This window comes from Dromiciops gliroides, chromosome 4 (genome assembly GCF_019393635.1).
Source record: "Dromiciops gliroides isolate mDroGli1 chromosome 4, mDroGli1.pri, whole genome shotgun sequence".
NCBI classification, from domain to species: domain Eukaryota; kingdom Metazoa; phylum Chordata; class Mammalia; order Microbiotheria; family Microbiotheriidae; genus Dromiciops; species Dromiciops gliroides.
The window spans coordinates 295,974,746-295,983,072 of NC_057864.1; positions in this window are offsets into that span (position 1 = coordinate 295,974,746).

Consider the following 8,327-nt stretch of genomic DNA (forward strand, 5'->3'; position numbering starts at 1 on the left):
TTGAGAGTGCTATACTTCCTCTTAAAGTACTGTTTTATACCACCCACAGTATAACTTTCAACATTTACCCTTACCCACCCCCTATCAAAGAAAATGAAAGAAAATATTTTTAAAGAAAAAAAGCATATGTATATTCCATTAAGAACTGGGAGATTTATGGTCCTTTCCACATACGAATAAAAATCAACTTCTCAAGTGCATGTAACTTAATAAAAACATTCAAGTGAATATGATATATTAAAAGAATAGTATACAAATAATGTGAAATTTTATCAGTACGGAGAAATTCCTCCCCCATGACAGAACAATCAGTCACTGACTTAATAGACAGCTGTGGCAGTTTATATACAAATTAAAAGACTCAAATATACAGACAGCTATTGTGTCAAAAGCAGGATTTGAACCAAGATCTTCCTGACACAAAGCCCAGTACTCAAGCCACTGAACCATGCTTCTTCAATAGCACAATCTTCCACAAGTACAGCAAAGCAAAATTAGAACAAATATGCCCCTTCTAGCTGACCAAGGTCAATAAATCAATTAACAAGCATTTAAAAGCATTCCTGTCCTTAGAGACACATCAAGGTACAGAGGAAAGATCACTGATTGTGAAGTGAAAGGACTCAGATTCAAACTTCACCTGTGTAATTTTGGGTAAGTTACTGAGGACTAAATGTCCTTTGAGGTTCTTTCTAGATCTATGAGGTCTCTAGGTCTATGAACTATCGGGTATAACAACATATGTCCATATAAGTATACACAACTCAAATTCAAATTAAGTTGCAGAGAGAACATGATCAGGAAAGAGCTCAGGTAGAAGGCATGATCTGAGCTGAATTTTGAAGGAAACTAGGAATTCTTATAGGTAGAAGTGAAAAGGGCATGCATGTGAAGCATAGGAGACATTTTATGCAAAAGCAGAGAGAGTAAAGATGGTGAGAAAGATGACAGATATATCAATGTAAAAATGTAAATCCAGTAGAATCATCCCACTCATGGAAAGCTAGATACTGGATACAAAACTAACATATATTCACTACTACATTAGGTTGTTGCTATTCATTGTTCACTTGTTTTTCAGTCATATCTGATTCTTCATAACTCTATTTGGAATTTTTTTTGGCAAAGATACTGGAGCAGTTTGCCATTTCCTTCTCCAGCTCATTTTACATATGAGGAAACTGAGCCAAACAGAGTTAAGTGACTTGTTCAGGGTTACACTATTAGGAAGTGTCTGAGGCCATATTTGAACTCAGGAAAATGAGTATTCCTGAGTTTAGGCCTGGAATTCTACTTTACTACCTATCAGCCACTATATTTAATATGTGTCACTAATTGTAGGAATAAAGTCTGGACATGAGATTTCACTAGTACAGGGAAGTCCCAGATGAGGAAACTTTCTCTACCACTAGAGTGCCAAGGGCAAAAATGACTTGACCAAGATAACACAGTCTGTGAAGATCTTCAGCCTATGTATTCCTGGCTCTTTCCTACTCCACACTGCATTTCATTACAAAATTATGTTATCTCCAGTACAAGTATGGCCACATGTAGACATTTTTTTTTCACATGTAGACATTTTAGTCATCTGACTCTCCCTTTTCCTCACTCTTTATATCCTAAAGTCCTAATGTTCTACCTCTCCAGTTTTTCAAATTCATTCTCTCTTTAGCATTTTCACTCACTGCCATCATTACAACCCACCAGAGATATTGCAGTTGTCTTTAATATGATTTAATTGTTATTATGAACCTAATAAACATCAGCAAACATGAGTATTTCAATATACAACAAGAGTAAAAAGTCAATTTCTACATGAAACTATGAACTGATATAAACAATTTCCCCACCACATACACCTTATTTTAGTTAAATTGTGTTTTTTTTTTCAATTTAAAAATCTATTTTCTCAAGGGCACAGTAGATAAAGCACTGACCCTGGATTCAGGAGAATGTGAGTTCAAATCCTGGCCTCAGACACTTGACACTTACTAGCTGTGTGATCCTGGGCAAATCACTTAACCCTCACTGCCCCACTAAAAATATCTATTTTCTTTTCCTTTCCACATCTCCTTGCCCAAAAGAAAAAAAAGAAAAACATAACAAATAGGCATGACAAAGCAATACGAATTCCTTGATTGATCATGTGCAAAGATAAACATGTCTAATTCTGTACCCTAAGTCCATCACCTTTCTATCAGGAGTAAATAGTTTGCTTCATTATTGGTCCTCAGAGATCATGGAGGATCATGGCATTTATCAGAATTTTTAATGTTTTCAAAATTGTTTATTTTTTAATGTTGCTATTATATTATTATTTTTCTCTTAATTCTTATTTCACTCTACATCACTTTATGTACATCTTTTCAGATTTCTCTGAAACTACATCCTTCATCATTCCTTAGGGTTCAGTAGAATTACATTACTATAATTTGTTCATTCTCCCCTATATGGTCAACCTCTTAGTTTTTGGTTCTTTGACACTACAAAAAAAGCTTCTGTAGATGCTTTTGTAATAAGGATTTTTTTTCCTCTTGCTTTGTTCTGTTTGGAGTTATAGACCTAGTAGTAGTGGTCCTAGAAACTTTTGTGGACATAGTTCCAAACTGAGTTCTACAATTGCTAAACTAATTCATGACTCCACTTACAGTGAATTGATGTACCTATTTCTCCCAAGCCATTCAACATTTGTGATGTTCCTCTTTTGTCAACTTTGTCAATGTGATATGTGTGAAGTGGAATATCAGAATTGCTTGACAGCATTTTTTTACATTATCTGTTAAGGGCTAAAATTCTAGCTAGTCTGTCTAAAATATCTAATGAGTGGTCGCCAATAAATTATAAGCTTTAGCAAGAGTTAGACCTTTAAGCATTTATTAAGGAGAATAAGAATTTGGTAAAGAGAGAGAAAGGCCTAGATTCCTATCTATTTAAAGGGAGAGCACATTTCTAGCTCCCTTCTCCGCCAGTGTCCTCAGGAAAGAGCGAGACTGAGCGCCAGTCTCTTCCTTCCTCCTCCCACTAGCTCGCGTCACTTCCTCCCGCCAAAGAAAAGACTCCTGGTCTTGCCCTCAAAGACCTTCGCTTCATGGGCAGAACTCTTCTACAGTAAGTATCCAGCAGGTGGCGTCATTCCAATCGTTACAGTCCCCCCTGTTGTTCCTCAAGAAACAAAATGTTTCCTTGACGGAACAGTAAAAAGAATATAATAACTATTGCTAACTAATAATATGTGAACAACAATATAGAAAAGGAAGAGAGGAAAGTTTTGTCCAGAGGGGCAATTTTTTTTGTCCTCATGAACCGACGCTTTGACATTAGTCTTGCAAAGGGAGGGCCTCTGCAGAGAATACATGTTACAGATGGTGTATATTATAACAGAAAGAGAAAAAAACAACAAAAACAACAAATCAAAACTGTTCATTTAAAGTCTCTGAAAGTCTTTTCTCAGATGTCCTCTAGGTGTAGTCGTGGAATGGAAGTCTTTTCAGGGGTTGATGTGTGGATACTGGTAATCAGCCAGGAAATTTCCTACAAAATTGAGCTTAACACAACTTTAAAATAGCTTTGTCAATAATCAAATCAAACAATGAAAGTTCTCAAAAACATGTCTAAGGGAATTCATAATCTTAGTTGTTACACATGAAACATATAATAAAACAAAAATTGAAACATTCTTTAAAATTATAATATTACTATAGTCTCCCCTTATGGAGGGTAATTGAGAAGACAATTGCTGCAATATTAATTAATAAAAATAATTTTTATCTTTGTTTTATCACTTTTTGCATCATCTGCCTAATTATCCTCATGCCATTATGAGAAATTTAAAATCTAATATAATTAGTAACAGATGTCAAGGCCAAATTCAACACTGTTATTTATCATGACACCTGAGATAATTATGAGGGTTACCATAAAAGAACAGAGAAATGATGGGATATGAGCATTCCCACACTTGAGCAATATGTACTGCCCATACAGTATGCCAGGCTTAAAATAGGTGGATGGAATATACGTCCATGCCACCGAACATATTGGAGGAAACTGAGTCAGACTTAATCAGATCCATGGGATTAAGATGTCCATGGCATCAGGCATATAGGAGGGAGCATAGAAGCCAGGTGTAGAAGTGAGATGGGTGGGATGAATACTTCCAGCCATCTGTACAATATTGTGGGGAAAAAGAGAATAAAATATTAAACCAAGAGAATCCAACCTCAACATTTGTCAAAAGCCGTTCCCTCGGCCATACCTTGACTTCATGCATGTCTCCCCTCATGTGACAGTTCAGTGTCTGCTCTTGCATGTATTCCACTTGTGATTGGATGGCATCTTGGCCAACTGGCATCTGATAACTCAGAATAAAGGCAATTAATGTCTTAAATGATAAGTTCCCATAATCCAAGTCTCATATGGATTTAAAATTGAGGATAATAAATGATTGCAAAAAATTTGAATACATCTTGACTCAAAATATAATATATAATTATGCAACAATTTCAAATAATACCCTTTTTTTTACTTAGTATACAATTACTTTTGTGAAAAATCAGAACATATTTAAATACAAGTTAAAGCACAACAGAATCTCAAAGAAAACTTTTTTTTTGAAAAGAGAAAACTTTTACAAATGTTCCCCTCTTTTTTTTTTTTTTGGAATATGCTTATCAAAAATAATACTTCTTTACGCTTGCCATGGCAACCAATTTGCCAGGGAAATGCTTCAAAGAGTTTGATCAAATAATCAGTTGAGAAAAAATAATAAAAACAAACAACTCAGAATATGGGAGCACAATACTCCTAGAATTAACATTGTATTATGAAATCAAAACCATCTTGCAATGTTTCAAAATTAGAAATGAATAAATAGAAAAAAATACACATGGAACAATAAAAGACAATGAAATTCAAACTAGGGAAATCTAAATGAATATGAACTTAATATTAATAAGAGTATTATAAAATATAAACTTGATCACATGACTATAAAAAGCTTTTACAAATATTCTCCTTGTTGTAAAAACTAAGTATAAGACACAATCTCAAAAGCATGAAAATCTCTATGAAAATAAACCCATACCATTAATTTCAAAATGCATATGTAATAGCATAGAAATCCTATGTAACCTCTGAACTGATACTATTACTCTGAGTGAATTCAGAACACTTTTGATTCCGATATCTAAAATCCCCAATACTCATATCAATACCTTGCTGCTTACTTCTACATTTCTGTAAAATATGTACCCTTCCATGGCAAAAGAAGCAGAGTCTTGAAATATGGTGATGATTGTCATTCTTATTCAGCTTAAGTTTTTCTTCTTTAACCCCTCTATATTGTCTGTCAGTCTTTTCACCATACAAATGCTTTATAAGAATACTAATTAAAGACAAAAGCAGGTTAGCAAAATTATGAACAAAACAGGCATATGTGGAATTTAAAGGGCTTTCTAAGGTTGTCTCAGAAGCACATCCAGGCTGGGGAAGGGCTGAGCCTGAAGCTGCAAATGTAGTTAGAGAAAGTTGAGCATGAGCATCAGATCTCTGGACTTCCCAGGCAGGGGAAGTAATGGGCTTGGCCATGGGAGGAGTAGAGGGTGGGGTCTGGGGAGGAGGGGAGGGACCAGCGCAATTTGAATCAGACTTGATTTTGAACTCAGGCCTGGATTCCTCTTCCCCCACTTTGCCTCTAGGTGCTAGGGGATTAAAAGCTTCAAGAGGGTGGGTCATTGCCTCCAGGCATGCAAAATTAAAGCAACAATTAGTGTTAGAACTGGGAAAGGCTGCAGGAATCTCCTCAGGTTTCTCTGAAAAAGCATGGTTGGGAGAGGGAGAGATATTTCCTTGTGTGAGTAAGTTGCTGGCTCTTTTAACAAAAAGAAAAAGAAAAATAGAAAATCCACAAAAACAAAGCATTAACATGATCTTATCTCCCATTTGTCTGGTTAAACAGACTAAAATCAAAAATAGGGTAATTAGGGAGTTTAAAAGGTCCATTCGAAAAAATTTAAAGGGAAAACACCTGGCAATTCAGTAGTACTTCGGATTTAAAGGGTTAGGGTAGGGGAAATTTCTTACCCAACCGAAAGATCAGAAGTGAGGTTCAGCTTTCCTCTTCGTGGTCAGCCATCTATCTGTTAAGGGCTAAAATTCTAGCTAGTCTGTCTAAAATATCTAATGAGTGGTCGCCAATAAATTATAAGCTTTAGCAAGAGTTAGACCTTTAAGCATTTATTAAGGAGAATAAGAATTTGGTAAAGAGAGAGAAAGGCCTAGATTCCTATCTATTTAAAGGGAGAGCACATTTCTAGCTCCCTTCTCCGCCAGTGTCCTCAGGAAAGAGCGAGACTGAGCGCCAGTCTCTTCCTTCCTCCTCCCACTAGCTCGCGTCACTTCCTCCCGCCAAAGAAAAGACTCCTGGTCTTGCCCTCAAAGACCTTCGCTTCATGGGCAGAACTCTTCTACAGTAAGTATCCAGCAGGTGGTGTCATTCCAATCGTTACAACATAATCATTTATAGCTTGAAATTCTTCCACAGAAAATTGCTATTGGGGGCAGAACCATAATACAGATTAGGAGCAGTAAAGCAAAGTTTCCAAACATTCTCCTCCAAACAACTTTAAAATAATTTCTCAAATGAAATTTTAAAGCAGCAGAGCTGATATAAGGTCAGGATGAAACATTCTTCTGGCCTAAGACAACTTAGAAGGTTGCCAAGAGAGGTCCATGACACCAGTGTTGGGGCTAGCCTGGAGTATACATTGGGGCAGCACCAACTGAGGGCCTTGGAGGGAGCTGTAAGAGCTTCAAGAGCAGCAGCTTAAGGAGCTCTGAGTCTAGAAACAGTATGAGTTTTTAGAGAGCTGAACGACTATTCAGAAAGAGATTATGGGGGAACCTTTGTTGGCAGTGGGTGCAACTGGCATTAATTAGCAAATTCATTGCCTGTAAGCCATTCTGGATCTTAGTTCCAGGGTTAAATTGAGTGCTTGTGGTTGGTGACAGGGGAGCAGGGGCCCTGGTTACAGTTCAAGGGCAAAAATAAGAATTACTATTATGCCTACAATGGAACATGGGCCCATTATGAGTAAAGAACTGGGAGCAGACCATAAGAGCAGTGAACATACTTTTGCCCAGATCACACCATGTTGGAAGCAACAAAAACTTGCAGACCCTAAAAACTGCTCAGAAAACAGTAGCATGAAAAAGACTGACATTTGGGATAGTGCTTCCCCACCTACAGGTGAGCAGAGCCCAACTTTAACAGAAAGTTCAAAGTCAAGAAATAGACTGGACAAATAAGCAATAAAAAATAACAATAACTTGACCATAAAAAGCTACTACAACACTTAGTAGCTGTGTGACCCTGCGCAAGTCACTTAACTCCCATTTCTCCACAAAAAAAAAAAATCTAAAAAAAAAAGCTACTACAGTGTCAGGGAAGACCAACATACAAATGCAAAAGAGAATAAATGGAAAATAGCTACAAGCAAAGCCTGAGAGAAAATGCTAACAGTCCAGAAGACCAACAAGACTTCCTGGAAGAATTAAAGAGATATGAGTGATAGAGAAAAAATTGGGAAAAGAAATTAATGTGATGCAAGGAAATTATAAAAAGAGAGGGGGGGGAGCTAGGTGACACAGTGGATAGAGTACTGGCCCTGGAGTCAGGAGGACCCGAGTTCAAATTCAGCCTCAGACACTTAATACTTAGTAGCTGTGGGACTCTAGGCAAGTCACTTAACCCCAATTGCCTCACACACAAAAAAAAAGAAAAGAAAAGAGGTAACAGCTTGGTAAAAGAAGCACAAAGTATACTTAGGAAAATAATACCTTAAAAACAGAATTAGCCTACTGGTAAAAGAGGCACTAACATTCACTGTGTAAGGGCCTGAAATTCTAGCTATGACATCTAAAATCTAATGAGTGATTGCCTTAAATTAGAAGTTTTAGCAAGAGTTTAGACTTTTAAGTATTTATTAAAGTGCATTAGAAATTAATGAAGACAGAGAGATTGAGAACAGATTCCTTATAGCATGGAAAATCCTAGTTTAGATCTATTTGACATAGCCAGAGAGAAAAACTTACCTTTCCCTAACTGCCCACATGAAGTTCTCCCTATTCTGCCTGTCCCTGATGCCAAGCCTCCATCCAGACACGAAAAGACCTCGCTCCCCTGCAGCTTCTCCCAGAAGCCTCCTGTGAAACAGGAAACAGGGCTATCCACACACCCAGCTCCAAGCTAATTGACTGGTAACACTGATTGGCAGGACCCACTGGTGGCAGACTTCACTTCCTGACACTGATATGACCTTTGAAACCCC